Genomic DNA, 16789 nt, shown 5'->3' on the forward strand with positions numbered 1-16789 from the left:
TCCTGGGACTCCAGGATCACGCTCTGAGCCAAAGGCAGATGCTCAATCGCTGAGCCACCCAGGTGTCCCTAGTGGCCATCCTCTTTAAAACACAGTATTGGAAGTTTACAGTTTGGGGTATTTCTTCCCCTGTTTTACAGATGAAGAACCTTGAGGTTCAGAGGAGCTAAATGACATGCTCAAGGCCATGGCTGTAAGAGACCCAGGTCAGGCTGTGACACTAAGCTACGCTGATTCCGAGGCATCCAGAGGTAGTTCTCTAAGCTAAGGTATAAGGGTCTCTTGTTGGGACTTCTGTTGTGGTGGATGATCTTTTTTGCCAGGGCTGTGAGTGGTCCCCTAAGCTTCTTGCTGTGGGTCAACTGCATCCTGATGGAGATGGAGAGATTGTATGGTTGTTCTCCTCTACCGACAAATAGACTAAGTACCTGGTATATTCTCTAACTCTTTGGCCACCTTCTAGGTTTTTTTTGTTTTTGTTTTTGTTTTTTTAAAGATTTTATTTATTCATGAGAGAGACACAGTCAGAGGGAGAAGCAAGCTCTCTGTGAGGACCCTGGGATCACACCCTGAGCCAGAGGCAAATGCTCAACCATTGGGCCAACCAGGCATCCCTTGGGGTTATTTTTTTAACCTATTTCTTTGCTATTAACATGTTGCTAGATCAAGTTAGTGCACTTATAATTTGCTATTACGTATTCCTTTTTTCTTCAGGTTAGGAAAATCCATAGAGATTGGTAGTTTTCTTCCTGCCAGGATACCTTTTAGAACCCTGTTGAATTTTAAGCATTTACTTTTTTATATTTTTTCCCTCCAGTTAGATAAGGACCTGAGAGCTCCGCAGAGATAGGAACCACACTTTTGCTAGTCAGGATTTTTGGAGAAATATCTGAAAGTAGAGAAGAGACATGTTAGAAGGATCACTGACTTAATGGGTCGGTAACCAGTGCTCAAGATGGGGGTGCTGTGGATGGATTGATTATGCAATAAAATCATTATGCTTCCTTAAGAAATCAAAGGATTGGGATGTAGAACAATAATATATCTGGTACACGGGCATTTTCAAACTCACCTAAGAAATACCTGTTTTCCTTTCTTGCAAAATGTGACCACAACCCTGAATTTGGCATTTTCTTTCTTTTCTTTTCTTTTTTTTTTTTTTTTTTTAAGACTTATTTATTTCTGAGAGAGATAGCACATGAGTGAGTAGGGGGAAGGGCAGAGGGGGAGAATCCCAAGCAGACTGCCTCCTGAATATGGAGCCTGACCCTGGGCTCAATCTTATGACCCTGAGATCCTGACTTGAGCTGAAGCCAAGAGTCAGACACTCAACCGACTAAGCCAGCCAGGTGCCCCAGAATTTGTTATTTTTGTTTCATCTCCATTGCCACATCTGTCTCAATTGGTCCAGCTTTTGGCTGAATGTGTTCTTGATGCTCCAATATTCCTAAATTTGGGCCTCTGCCATGTGTGAAGGCCAGGGCATCCTGAAGCTCAGTTTGTCCTTGTCCTTAACTATGAACCTGGCATGTCTGTACTCTGAAGGCTGGGTCCCCCATCACTTCTGTAGCACCTTGTTCTTTAGATAGCTGCCAGCCCCTTCTCTTTGTCTCAGTTTTATTTTTGTTTTTTAAGTTTTTTTATTCAAGCTCAGGCTAATAACTAAGAAGCTATCAGGATAGGAACCGTTCTTAGCATTTGGATTAGATAAAACATGTTCCTTTCTTTTCAGCAGCAAGGAAGTGATGGGGATATATTTGCTGTCGACTGTGGTAGGGCAGTGGAGCGCCCAGGCTCGTAGTCTGCCTGGGTTTAGATCTCAGCTCTGCCACTTACTTGTGTGTGACCTTGCACAAGATTGTTAAGTTTCTCCAACTTGGGTTCCTCATCTATAAAACAAGAATACTAAAAATACTTGCCTTGGGGTGCCTGGGTGGTTCAGTCAGTTAAGTGTCTGTCTTTGGCTCAGATTAGGATCCCAGGGTCCTGGGATTGAACCATGCATTGGGCTCCCTGCTCAGCAGGAAGTCTCCTTCTCCCTCTACCTCTGCGTGTGTGTGTTCCCTCTTTCTCTCTCTCTCAAATAAATAAATCTTTAAAAAAAAAAAAAAAAAAAAAAGAATACTGCCTCAAAGGTTGTTAGGATCAAATGAGTTCACACCCATGTAACTGGTATAACAGTGCCTAAACCAGAACATGGCGAGCCTACAACCAGTGTTAGTGGCCATTATTATGACTGCTGATGTTTTGGTGTTAGGCACTGCCCTGGAAGTTTAATGTATGTTATCTGTACTTTTCCCAGCAACCTTATAGTGTCAGTATTGGTATCCTTAATGTGTAGATGACAAATGGAGGTGGGAAGAATTTCATCTGTGCTGGGAAGCTTGCTCAGGAGGCCTTGGTCTGCGTGGGGCTCAGCATTTGCTTTATTGCCCTGGATCCTGCTTCCCTTTTGAAAGGCCCTGGAAGCAGCCCTGTCCTCTTGACCTAAAGCTTTGGTGCAATCAAAGTGAGAGTCAGGTGCACGCTCTTGTCAAGCACACAAGATAAGGCCAAGGCCTGCCTCATTCATCCAGTAAAGTTACGATGAGCCACTTGTAGTTTCAGAGAATTTATTATTCACATAGACAGAAAAAGGGAAGTAGCCAAAATGGCCAGTTCCCTGTGGTCTTGTCCCACACTGAAAAAGTGCTACAGTGAAACAGGAGCCGAGCATTTCACTTCTGGGGTGGGGGTGGGGGGTTGTCAGGGCAGGAATCTCATCCCCATTGGACCTCAGGAGGTAATGAGCAGCTATCCCATGACAGCCCCCTAGGGGAGACAGAAGATGGCCTTGAGGTGCACCTCACATCCCCCTACTCCCCATATTCTCTCTTGTTTATCAAGAATAACAAGCGTTCAGGCCCTTACCTGTGGTATGCAAGGGGCTACCTGCAGGAAAGGCCTAGCCAAGCTATTCCCCTCTGCCATCTGACCCACAGGCCTATAGCTTCTCCTCCTATGACCCGAAGCGCATGGGTCCCCTGCTCTGACTCCTCTCTCTCCTGGTGCATACCAAGACTAGTGAGCTTTCTAGGAATAAATGTCAAATTCACCTAACTGGATAAAGACCCCTGAAGATGGAGATCCACACGAAGTATAGTTTTTTGTATCTATTATAGGCACTCATGCAACATAGCCTTGCCCTCACTTAGAAATACCATAAATATAGGTTTCTTTATTGTGAATGAAGAGCCACATGATTTCTTTAGTTGATAGCCTTGAAATTGGACACTGTGAAAACCTGTCCATCAGTCTACCTAAGAACTGAGTAGTGGAAGATTCCAGGAGTCTGTCTACACTGTCCCCCTCCCTAACCTGGTGGTCATCCCCTAGTGTCCTAGAACGTCATGGCTTGGGAGGTAGCAACACAAAGCAAAGGATTTCGATCAAAACCAAAAAGTCCAGAGGGCTGTTGTAATCATCCATCTCTGGTATCAAATGCCGGACACTGTGCTAGACTGTCAGCGTGCCCTGTGTGTGGGTTTAGGGAGTGGCTTTAACAAGATTGGCTAAGGGCAGACCCAGCCTGGGTTATGACCTCCTGAGTCCACTCTTCCTTGAGCAAGAACTTTTATAGCAGACGTAATAAAGCATAGGTGGCTTAATGAGGTGAGGAATGGGCAAGAAACTGTCCTAGCTTGTGCTAATAATGCCTGATCTATAGCGGCTGTCTCCAAGGAGCCTGAAGTACAGCTCAGACATTAGCTCATTAATCCTCCCCAAACCCCCATGGGGTAGGCAAGTGGCAGGCATTCCTCTTGCTCTCAGGATCAGAGAGAATGGGGCTCTTATGCGACTTGCCCAAGGTCATACAGGGTGGCAAAGCCCAGCATATAATTTATTGCTTTTAACTCATGAGCCTGTGGTTTTTCTCCGTTCCCTATCCCCACTTCCCCTGCTATTAACAGACTACACAGGAATATTTTAATCAGGTGATTTTCATCAAGTGGCCCTTCCTGGGTTGGAAACTCGCCAGGACAATTAGAGAGCAGCAGGGATGGAGTGGGATGAATCTGTAGCCTATGGGTTTTGCTAGTGACTCTTCAGGGAACTCAAGGCACCCTTCCCATCTCTGGGGGTGCTTGCCCTCTTTGGATTTGTCACTGGTGTCTTGCTTTCATGCATTCCTTTGATGGGTTTCTTGCTTGATGACATGGCCTTGGGGATGTTGAATGGAGGTAGTTCTGGTTCCACCCACTGCCCTTCAGGGATCCTCCTGTTTTCATTCTGTTCTTGGTGGCATTGGGCTTCTGGCTAGGGCTCTCTCCTCTTGGGCAATATGCCCTAATTTACCCCTCAACCTTGGAATCCTAATTTATTAAATGTATTGGCTTATTCCATCTTGCTCAGATGCTGTAGGCGCCACCCCTGTTTTATGGATTAGGAAACTGAACCTCGGGGCTGTGTTCTCATCACCCCATGCCACCAGTGTAATTAGGGTCTTGACCTACCTTTTTTTTTTTTCCTTTTTGACTTGTTCTTTATTCGCATAGCTCTTTAATAACAGCTTCATTGAAATAGAATTCATATACTATGCAGTTCACCTGTGGAAAGTGTAGATTTCAGTGTTTTTCATCATATTCGCACAGTTGTACACCATCACCATAATCCATATGAGAACATTTCAAGCATCTCTGAAAGAAATCCTGTACCTTTTTGCTTCTGCCTTCTTGTTCTCCCATTCTCTTACCCTCCAGCCATAAGAAGCCGCTAATTTATTTCCCATCTCTGTGGTTTTCCCTATTCTGGACTTTCCTATGAACAGAGTGATAGAAGATGTGGACTTTTATGACTGATTTTTCTTACTCAGCATAATGCGTTCAAGGTTCCTCCACGCCATAGCACGCATCAGTACTCTGTTCCTTTTTTTGTGGCCAAATAATAATAGTGCATCATATGGGTGGACCACATTTTGTTTACCCATTCATCTATTGATGGATATTTGGGTTATTTCCGCTTTTAAGCTCCTATAAATAATGCGACTATAAACACTCATGTGCAAGTTTTTGTGTGGACCTATGTTTTCATTTCTTGTGGGGATATAGCTAGGAGGGAAATTGTAGGGTCAGATGGTAGCTCTGTGTGTAATCATTTGAGGAACTGCCGGCCTGTTTCAAAAGCAGCTTTCCTGTTTCACCTTCTCCCCAGCAGTATACAGAGTTCTGATTTTTCCACATCCTAGGCAGCACTTCTTTTTATCTGTCTTATCACATCCTAGTGGACATGAAGTCGCATCTCATTGTGGTTTTGATTTGTGTTGCCTTCATGGCTAATGATGTTGAGCAACTTTTCATGTGCTTATTGGCATTTGCACCCTTTTCTTTGAGAAACATCTATTTAGATCCTTTGCTTATTTTTTTTTTAATTGGATAACTTGTCATTTTATTCTTGAGTTGTAAGAGTTCTTTCCATATGATTTGCACATTTTCTTCTATTCTGTGAGTTGTCGTCTTACGTTCTTGATGATGTCTCTTACAGTATGAATGGTATCACTTTTTTTTTTTTTTTTGAATGGTATCACTTTTTGTTGGAAGTCCAGTTGATCAATTTTTTTGGTTGCTTGTGCTTTTGATCTTGTCTTTCAGCCTCCTTTCCACTTGCCAGGCACACGGGCCCACTTTGTATCTGATACTCCAGTATGCACACATGGTAGGGCATGATCAACACTGCCCTTCAGAGGGAGAAGCAAGGCTCAGAGGTTACAAGACTCTTCCAAGGCCACACAGAAGATAAGTGGCTGGTGGCTAATAGCCCATGTCCATGGTGGCATCAGCATAGAATGACAGGCTCTGCTTGAAGCTGGACTCTGAAGTGCCTGCCTGCTCTTAAAAAACTGGGTTAAGAATCTCAGAACAGTTGCTTGGCAAGTGTTGAATTATTCCTCCCATTTTACTTTCTATGTTTTTCCAATGAAAGAGACGTTCTGAATAAAAATGAACTTAGAATCTCAACTGGAAAATAATGAACCTGCCTCTAAAAGCCCTGCCTCTCTTCGCATTTAGAAAACTACTCAAGGTTATATCGAGCTGGGCTTTATTCCATTCATTGGTACCTTGTAAGAAATTCTCAAATCTCAGGAGTTACTGTCTTTATTTTATAAAGAACCCCTGATAGGTACTTTATTGTAATATTTGGAGAGGTCTATTTTGGGGCATATGATGGAAGGATTTTTAGCCTTGGTTTTGTTTTGAGTGGTTTCGTCCACCTGTTTTGTATGTATTGAAGAAGGAAGGGAATGATTATGACGTAACTTTGTAAAATTTATCTGTGATCAGGTCTTCCTCTTGAGCAAGCTCGAAGTATTAGGATTATCAGAGCTAAACTGCCATGTTTCAATTGATTAGGACAGCGTTTCTGTTGATTCCACCCTACGAGCTGGTCTACGAAACCTTTCGCTTGTGTTTTCTTGCTGAGCACTGGTAGGCAGCCTGTGTTTGCCTTGGTAGCTAGTACACGCTCAAAGTGCCTGGCTTTCCAGCTCATACAGAGAGATTTCTCCAGAGTGCGCTTGTCTGCTGGACCAGCCCATTGGAGGCATGTTGTCTTGGAAAAGCAGCACATCTGTCTGAGGATGCAGTACTAGGGTGCTGTGGTAGTACTGCCAGTTGTTACTTTGAAACTGTGTTATGCATAGAGTTGACTGATAGGAAAAAGCCCTGGGGAGCTTCCAATTTCTGTCACCTGTTGTGTCCATGTATGTACATACATTTTAGATTTTTTTTTTCCCCAAGCTGATGATCAAACAGTACAGCAAAGGAGGGCTCAGATCTTAATTACCTTTTCCTGCCCAGCGTCCAACACGTGGTCAGTGCTCTGCAGATGCTGGTTTAAATGAACACTGTATGGGAATCCAAACAAGGAAAATCTCCCATTATCCTTACTGTCTAAGAACCTACTGACTTTTTAAACTTTGTTTGCTTTCAGTTTTTGCCCATCAGCAGGTGGTATTTTCAGCAGGCTTCCACTTTGCATACAAATTTATCTTAAAACTTCACACATGGTACTTTTAATTACCATATTCTCTTTATCATTATCATCTTGTGATTATAAAATAGCCCATAAGTTATGCACATCATTTCTCTTGGTTATATCGTATGGTCGGTAAGGGCACACGTTTTTCAAAGTTTTCACAGTTTGCAGGAGGACTGCCTCAGGATTTTATTGTATAAAGTTTCTTCCTTGTTTTAGATTACATCCTCAGATCTATTCTAAAAGGGAGATTCTGAGGGGGTGGGGGGAAGGCCCTAAGGAACTTGGGCTTTGTTGCATATTGCCAGACTAATGCCCAACAAATTCAGCCAATCCTCAGTGTGGCCAGGTGTGTTTACATACATCTTTCCCCACAGCCCGCCCTCAGTGGGGCTTAGCATTGATTCACTTTGATTTTGCTGTGCATTAATTAGCAGTGAGAACAGTGTTTTTTCTGTTCTTTACTATAAATTGTTTATATGTATCTCTTAACTTCTGTCATTTCGGGATCCCTGGGTGGCGCAGCGGTTTGGCGCCTGCCTTTGGCCCAGGGCGCGATCCTGGAGACCCGGGATCGAATCCCACATCGGGCTCCCGGTGCATGGAGCCTGCTTCTCCCTCTGCCTGTGTCTCTGTCTCTCTCTCTCTCTCTGTGACTATCATAAATAAATAAAAAATATATATTAAAAAAAAAAAAAAAAAAAAAAACTTCTGTCATTTCGTTCCTCTTTTATCTGTTGCTGATCATATGAGTTTTAAGAATACATCATTCTTTCTGTCTACTTTGTTGCTTATCTAGCTTGTTAATTGTCCTAAAGGTATTGCCTCAACTGCTCCCTCATCATTTCTCAGAATAACTTCTAGTGGCCACATTGAACTTTCCTGTACATTGCTACCTACCTGCCCAATAGGATGTATTAAATGATTCCTTCATAGAGCCTCATGGTACTCCTGGTTTGTGTTGTATTAAGATCCTACGAGTAGCGCCCGGGTAGCTGAGTCTGATAAGCGGCTGCCTTTGGCTCTGGTCATGGTCACTGGGTCCTGGGATAGTCCTGCATCAGGCTTCCCTGCTCAGCGGGGAGTCTGTTCTTCCCTCTCCCTCTGATGCTCCCCACTGCTCATGCTCTCACTTGTTTTCTCTCTCTCTCAAAAGAATAAATAAAAAATCTTAAAGAAAAAAAAAAAAAAAGATCCGGGGCACCTGGTGGCTGTCGGCTAAGCATCAGCCTTTGGCTCAGGTCATGTGCTGGGATCAAGTCCTGCATTGGGCTCCCTGCTCAGTGGAGAGTCTGCTGCTTCTTCTATCCCTTCCCCCTGCTTGTGATCTTTTTCTCTCATGCGCACACATGCTGTCTCTCAAATAAATAAATAAAAATCTTAAAAAAAAAATCCTATGAAAGATTTAATGTGTTTTGGGAATTTCTTTTCCACTTGTTTTGTTCTGGTTTCAGACTAGCATCATGCAGTCTTAATGATTTGTTGTTTTATAGTATTCTATTTTATTTATTTATTTAAGTAGGCTCCATGCCCATTGTGGAGCTTTAACTGATAACCCTGAGATCAGGAGTCACATGTTCTGCTGAGTAAGCCAGCCAGGCCCCCCTATGGTATTCTTTTTCATTTTGGAAGAAGGAGAATTCCACTTCACTGTTTCCTCTCCAACATCTTTCCTCTTGATTCAGTAACTTCATTGTGCATAAGCACCTAACCCTTACCTTTTTATAATAAGAACAATCAAGGGGATGCCTGGCTGGCTTAGTCAGTAGAACATGCGACTCTTTATCTTGGGGTTGTGAGTTTGAGCCTCACGTTGGGTGTAGAGATTACTTTTTTTAAAAAAATGAAGAAAACATTAAAACCAAACAGAAAGAACTGAGGTAGAATTAACTTTTGCTTAATGTTTTCATATGCTTTTGTATAGTCTGTTGAATACTTAAAAAAAATTTAACTTATGAATCATCGCCTTACCTATTTGAAATTGGAAATAGAAGTTCTTGGTGGAGGTTCTTGGTGGACATGATGGTCAGATTTACACAGAGCCATACCTAAGTTTCAATGTAATCCTCTGACAGAGGGAAATTCCAGGGGATGCAGGATACTCAAGTGAGAAAGTGGACTTGAAATACTTGTTGCCTTACCCGGCTTCTTACAAGCAACTTCTTGATTGTTCTTTTGGTACAGCAGAACCTGATAGGGTAAAGGCTGTCCTTGGTTTTTCTCTACAAAGTGACACCACTACAGGAGACTACGGCTTAGTGTTCTGAGAGCCAGAGCCCTCAGCAGAGAAGTGCTGGTTTAATCCTTAGGCTGTTTCCAGTTGGAAGTTGCAGCAAACCGCAATAGCCAGCACCTTTCTGTGCCTGACAGATTTTCATCTCCAATGCTATAACCACATCGGGGTAAAAGCTATATTCAAGTACTTCTAGATCTTCAATCCGGAAAAAGGTTTAAACTGGGTCTGTTCAAAAAGCAAAGAGAGTTTTCTCTTTCTTTGTACATAGAACAGAAAAAAGAAACCCTGTGATTCAAGAGAAAATGGGTGGGGCTGTCCTTTTCCATTCCCTCACATACATTATAAGTCTTGATCCTAGCCACCACACCTTTTAAGAAAAGGTTCAGGGGCTGTTGTTTCAGGTAAACCTCTGTGCCACAGTGACACCCTACCCTGGCTGGCAGCAGCAAAAGGACAAAAGGAAGGAAGTTTCCCTTTTAAATCCCTAGGAATTTTTTTTGATGAGATAATATTACAGAGTGAAATGTCTCTCCTGCTCTTAGTTCAGTGTTTGGCTCCTGTGTAACAGTAACCCACTTAGAAGCAGGCAGCCCTTTTGAAGTTATTTTAAACTTTGAGCAGAGTGTAGAGATATTGTAACTCTGGATAAGAGCACCCCCCGCCCGGGTTTCAGTTTTGTCATTTCAGACGTGTGGAAAGTGCACCAGTATATCTCAAGGATTTTGTACTGAAAGCTTCTTAAAGAGCTGGTCTTGGTTTCAAAGCTTGGCTTAGTATCCTGTACTCAAGGGAACGTAGTTCTGTTCCTCCAGATACTTAACCTTGTCTGGCATAGTCTTTTGGCTTTGAAGTTCCCATAGATCCTTTGTTCATTAACAAAACAGGGAAACCATGATAGTCAACCCCATTGGGCTCTGAGAAATTTGAAGAAGGTCCATCTTCATATTTCAATGTAAAACCAGATGTTTGATATCTGGCATTGATGATGGTCAGGTATACACATTGCTTGTTGATAGTCATTTTGCTTTAGCAGCTCCTGATTTGGAAACCCAAGTAGGACATTCACTGCCTCTTCTAGAGGTTATAGGATCTTTGTGTGTCTGGGGGAAGGTTGGGGCTTCTCAGAGCAATCACCCTGGTTATTGTGTTTGCCATCTCTATAACACCCAAATCCACGTCATGCTCTGGTGCCACCTGGGAGTTATTTTTGGTTGTGGGGGTGGTGAAGGCTGCTGGTTCTTTCTGTACCATGTCTCCCTGAGTCATCCCTGTGTGATGGTCCCAGCCATCCTCAGCCTAGGCCCTGGATGGCTCCCAGAGCAACCGTCCCAGACAGTCTCCCTCCAAGTACCCACTGTCCTCTGCAGGATGCCTCAGGGGTCTCTCTGGCCTGATGGAATGCTTCCCCACGGGACCCATAGAATCTACTGGAACACCTGGAGGAAGGATCTTCTGTCCAGCAGTGCATAAAGGCTTTAATCAAAATAAAGCATGTATATGTTTACAAAAAGGCAAAGAGTACTTCCTGACTTATTATAAAAAAGAGCATTCCTCTGTTCCACCCTTTGGCATCTCTGATTGCTATTCCCAGGGGCAACTATTCTCAATTATTTAGTGGTTTCTTGTCTTTGTCTCTGAATATTTCTAAAGTTCTCTGAATTATTTCTAAATTAACATGCATATAACTGCTACTTTGAGCATACTTCATACTTTGAGTCCATTAAACAACCAAAAAAATTTTTTTACCCCCTACTATGGAAAGTGAAAATTTTTGTCCTCTTATGCCCTCTCCTCCCTTCCCTTCCCTTCCCCTCCCCTATCCCCTTCTCCCACATCCCATCTCTACATTTTTCCAATGTAGCTGTATCACAATTATGGCTTAGATCAGGGTTTATATTATTATGGCTGTCGCTCTTTTCAGCCAGGTCATGCAGGCCATGCCCTGCTTATGGTTTACAGTTCTGGTGTAACTTTTAAATTTTTTTCTGGAGTTAATAATTGTCCCACTATGTGCCATTACTTCAGTTTGCTATATGATTATCACTTTTCATTCTCTTTGGCAGAACTATAAAACTCTTGTCGGTACTGTCAAGCCTGTTCTTTTTTAGGGGTGCAGGGAGGCTCTCCTGCAAGCCAGTCCCATCTGGACTGGTGGTCATCCAGCAGACTGGGTATCATCCTGGGGACATCACTCTCCATTTTTCTTCTCTGTTGGATTCTCCATGTCCTGGAGCCCATGCCTGACTGGTGCTTGGTTTATTCTCTTGTTTTGTTGAAGCTGACAGTGACTTCTGAGATCAGATGTTGGAAGAATTTAAGGTTTTGCTTTGGGTGGGGGGCACATCCTCTATTCTTCTTCCCTTCTCCACTGCCCTTCATTTTTATTTTTTTAAAGATTTCATTTATTTATTCATGAGAGAGACACACACACGGAGAGAGAGAGAGAGACAGAGAGAAAGACAGGCAGGGGAGAAGCAGGCTTCATGCAGGGAGCCCGACATGGGACTCGATCCCAGGACTCCAGGACTACACCCCAGGCTGAAGGCGGCGCTAAACCGCTGAGCCACCCGGGCTGCCCTCCACTGCCCTTTAAAGCACTATCGTGAGCCTGCCTGAGTGAAGGGCATAAGTGTTCTGTTCTCTATATGTAGAAAGCCTTAGCCACCTCTGCATCCTCAGCTACTGTGGTCGCACAGCAGAACCTAGAAAGAACAGCCTTTCCTCCTGTCCATTGTTCATAAATCTTTTTATCTCGATGATGTCTTTGGTGACATTGTTTAAAGTTCATGCAGCATTTGATTAAATCCTGACCTGTTTGCCCTGGTCCCTTACTTAGCTGAGCAGAGACCCAAGTAGCTTACCAAAAACAAAGCATGAGGCATGGCATCAGACCTGCCTCTAGCCAAAGGCTGTTCTGCCAATAGTCATTTATTGAGCGCCTATTGAACACAGTGCTCTGGTTGGAGTTACAGGGGACCCCTGTAAGACTCTCCTTCTAGAAGCAGGTGCCTTAGAGGGGAAGCTGAAAGAACTGTGGTAAGCACCAGACAAAGCATTTGGGGACCGGGTAGTGGAAGCAGCTATCTGTGTTGGTACATTCAGGAAAGCTGCATGAAAGGGGTGGCAGTGAATGAAGCTGGGCTCGAGACAGTATTCTAGGCAAAGGCATAAAGCGTGAGCAAACATGACAAGTCTAAAGGAAGTGAAGAAGGTGGGGGCTTTTCTAATGATAGAGTATCTACTATGTTACTATGGCTACATGTTTGATCTTTAATCCTTTTAGCACCCTGTTAAGGCAGGTGATAGTGTCCCCATTTTACAGACGAGAAAATCAAGGTTTATAGAAATTGAGTCATCTGCAAGTTGATGTACCTCATAAGAGTCAGGAGTGAGGTTTAAACACAAGGTTGCCTGATTCCAAAGCTCTCATTCTTTCCATCCCCAAACACCTCTTGGAACAAATCAAGAGTAAGAGAGCAAGAGCCAGAATAATGCAATGTTCATGATAATGTCAAACCTCGTGTAAAGGATTAACTGGGCATTTTCCGTCAAATGACTTAAGCAAGAACATCGAGCATCCCCAAATTACTGTTCTGATAGCTCAAGGCCAAAGTGCGCGGCGCAGGACATGTTTTCTTTTATAGTCTCACACTTTAATTGTACCTGATTGGTTATTTGCACTGTTCTTCTGTGGATCTGTCCCAGGAATTTTTCCTGTCTTCTCATTCCAGGCCATCCTTCCCTTTCTATAGCATTCTTTGCCCAGTGGGGTCTCGGTCAAGTTCCACTCTGGGTTTCCGAGTCTATTCAGTTGTTTCTTTCTGTTTTCATTAGCAGTTCTTTGTGTCGTTCCCAAGACACACATAGATAGCTCAGCCATTTTTAACCTTTTTAAAAATATTAAGGCAAAAACTTACTACATTTCAAGCACCTGATTAGGTAAACCCCACACATCCAGACATTTAGCGACAGTAAACTCACAGGGGTACCTGGGTGTCTCTGTTGTTACGTGTCCCATTAAGCATCTGGCTGTTGGTCTCTGCTCAGGTCATGCATGATCTCAGGGTCATGAGATAAAGCCCTGAGTCTGGGCTCTGCGCTCAGCTGGAATCCACTTGAGATTCTCTCCCTCTGCCTTTACCCTCCCTAAAGATAAAGAAATAATCTTAAAAAAAAAAAAAAAAAAAAGGAAACCTCAGAAATGCCTATAATTTTTAAATCTTCACGTGTCACATTAAGTTCAAAGTTAACATGTTCAAACATTCACCGAAGTATCCTAAGATTAATCTTGAACAATAGCATTCAGAAGGGCACACAGGTTTTATATGTAATCACTGTCTGTGTGTCACTGGCTGGCGTCAACCCATATAGATTAACAAGCCTGGTTTTTATGTGCTGGCTGTCTGGAGTGATAGTAGGAGGCATCATTCTCTATAGCAGATTGTTACTCAGGGATCCCTAGGTGGCTCAACAGTTTGGTGTCTGCCTTTGGCCCAGGGCATGATCCTGGAGTCCCGGGTTCAAGTGCCGCATCGGGCTTCCTGCATGGAGCCTGCTTCTCCCTCTGCCTGTGTCTCTGTGTCTCCCATAAATAAATAAAATCTTAAAAAAAAAAAAAAAAAGATTGTTACCCAGCACAGGACTGAGGGATCTTTTTAAATCTGGGTCTGATATTTCTTAGTAAATAGTAGAAAAATTATTTGGAGCTTTATCTTGAAAAATGAAATGGAAAATAATAGTTTATTGTTTCACTTAAGTTAAATTATAATTGCAGCTATTATTGATTTCTGGGCATAAACAGACTGAATCCCATGTGGGCAGTTGGAATATTTTGAGCAAAATTGTACAAGGGTATGTGTATAGCATCTTTCTCTTATGTTTGACTTTAGCAATAGGATTATCAAAAGTAATTTTTTTCCAAAATTTTAGAGGACTCCCTTTTTTTTCAAAGTTCTGTCTTAATTCTTTGATCATTCTCTATGAATATTCTCTCTTGTTGATTTCTTCTTTAATCTTTCACTAGATTGTTTGCCATTGGCTTTGAGGGGAATCCTGTTATTGACTAATATGGCTTTTATGGGCTCCATTATATTCTACATCAGCTGCTGATTTGCACTTCTGGTTTACAACTTACTGGTTTGGAACTTACTTACAACGACTCTGCATCTGACATTGCAATGATTAACAAGTGGTTGCCATAAGGATTAAATAAGATAAAATAGGTAAACATAACAGCATGTAAATAATTATGAGTAAACCTTTTCCATTGCTTTCCTCAGACTTGGCATATTTGTTTGCACTTTGTGCCTTTGCCTAGAGTATTCATCCTTTGCGACAGATCAGTTCACAGATGAGCATTTTCATGTTATAGCTACTTGTCCTTCCCTATAAAATGTTCTGCTGAGCTCTTAACTTGGAGCCCTTGGGAACACAAAACCCTAGGGTGTAAATGGATGAAGGCCTGGGGTGGCAGGCATCTCCAGGAGCTGATACTGTCATCCGGAGTGAGCTGACAAGAGACCTGAATCATTAATATTTAGCAGATGGTTCGAGGAAGACATTTTTACAGAAGACCTAGCTAAAGTTGCATTCATAGGAGCTGTGTGCCTGGAAATGTAAACTGTCATAAAGAACTCAGGAGAGAAAGCACCAAGGGTGGAGCTGGGAAGGTGGCAGAGATAGTGAGGTAGGTTTTCAATCCTCTGAGATGTGATTTTGGTGGCCTCTTTACCCTTCACGGGGAAATAACCCATGCCAACGGATTATGTCCAGTGGCACTTTAGAAAAATTCTTTTTGGGTTTTTGAATCTTTGATCCGTGTTCAGAAGTCAACACCCTTGACAGGCTTGCCATTTGGAGCTGCTAACAGTCCCTGCAGTGTCAGCGGATTTGATTGGGGCATCTTAGAGGAGAACAGAGGGAGAGAACGTCTGCACGACGTGTGGCTCAGGGTGTAGGGCCTGACAGCCTCAAGGGGACCTGGACCAGCGGGTGTGTTTGAGGCTTACATAGTTCAGATTTCTGCATGCCTGTGGACGTACTCTTGACATGCCTCTCCTGACATGTGGCTCCTTTATAGCATAAGCCTCCGGTCTGGTCATGGCCACTTTCTCCTCGCCGTGGCTACAAAGAGCCAGGCTTGGGCATCTCCTACTTCTCTTGTTTTTCGTTCCCGTTCCTGAACCTCCTTCTCTTCTTCTCCCCACATTTCACACACCCTCCTAGACCACCTCTTCTCTCTAGCTGCCCATGACTGTCCCTCCATTCTTTCCACTATACTTCTTACTCTTTGCATTGCGAGTGTTCAGCATTTGAGGGCATTTAGCTTTGCCTGAATCACATTGACTTTAGGTTTATTCTCTCACGCATGTTTTTGTGTTCTAACTAACTTAGCAGTTCTCGAAATGTGTCCCCGTGGAATGGAGTGATCGTAGTATACACAAAATGGGTTTATAATCAAAGGGTCGGAAATGCTGGTGTTTGCAAAGGTTGAAAACCTTTTGTCTTTTAAACCTTAGGCCTCTGCAGAGCTTTAATTTCCAAAAGCAAATCCTGAATCCCTGCGGAGTGTTTCTCAGTTTTAGTTACTTGTAGAAGAACCTGTTTTTAATCTCTCAGGGATAGTATCCTGCAGGACATGGTTTCTAGAAGGGCTGCTGTAATTGGCTTAGGCTCTGGAAGGGTGGGAAGCACTTTGTCCTCCCCTGTGGATCCCCATCTTAGTTAAATGCAGTTACTTCTTTTTTTTTTTTTTTTTTAAGATTTTATTTATTTATTCATGAGAGACACACACAGAGAGAGGCAGAGACACAGGCAGAGGGAGAAACGGGCTCCATGCAGGGAGCCCAATGTGGGACTCTATCCTGGTTCTCCAGGATCGTGCCCTGGGCTGAAGGCGGCGCTAAACCGCTGAGCCACCCGGGCTGCCCAAATGTAGTCATTTCTGAGTAAACTCTTGGGACATTTTTATTTTTATTTTTTAAAGATTTTATTTATTTATTTGAGAGAGTGAGAGAGAGCGCGCACATGAACAGGATGGGGAGAGGGAGAAGCAAGCTCTCTGCTCAGTAGAGAGCCTGACATGAGGCTCAGTCCCAGGACCCTGGGATCTGACCTAAGCCAAAGGCAGATGCTTAACTGACTAAGCCACCCAGGGTCCTCTTGGAACATTTTTTTAAAAAGCATTTTTAATTGTTGGAAAAATTTATATAAAATTCACCATTTAAGCCATTTTAAGGTGTACAATTCAGAGGAATTTATAGTCACAATGTGCACCCAGCACTGTTCTCTGATTGCAAAATATTTTCATTACCCCAAAAGAAACCCTGGACCCATTAAGCATTCACTCCCCATTTCTCCATCCCTCAGCCCCAGCAACCACAAATCTTTTTGTTCCTACGGATTGGCCTAATCTGGACATCTTATCTCAGTGGAACCACTGATAAAATGTCTTAGACCTGCACCATACCTCTGCTCCCCCAGTGTAGCTCTTCTTCACTGGCCAAACTTCATTCATGTGTAAGTAACAAAAAACAACTGTCC

At 43.0% G+C, this 16789-nt stretch overlaps 1 protein-coding gene across 2 annotated transcripts in view; it reads left to right on the top strand.

Moving 5' to 3' along the window:
* Positions 1-16789, top strand: part of ZNRF3 (zinc and ring finger 3) — a 157550-nt gene that overhangs the window by 76068 nt on the left and 64693 nt on the right. Inside the window, exon 1 of one of the 2 annotated variants that reach the window (XM_077874193.1) lies at positions 157-251. The exons of the other annotated variant lie outside the window; for it this stretch is intronic. The gene's annotated coding sequence lies outside the window, so the exon portion shown is untranslated. Of the gene's footprint in view, positions 1-156; positions 252-16789 lie in introns of those variants that run through there. 2 annotated transcript variants of the gene reach the window in all.

Source organism: Canis aureus, chromosome 27 (genome assembly GCF_053574225.1).
Source record: "Canis aureus isolate CA01 chromosome 27, VMU_Caureus_v.1.0, whole genome shotgun sequence".
In the NCBI taxonomy this organism is placed as follows: Eukaryota; Metazoa; Chordata; class Mammalia; order Carnivora; family Canidae; genus Canis; species Canis aureus.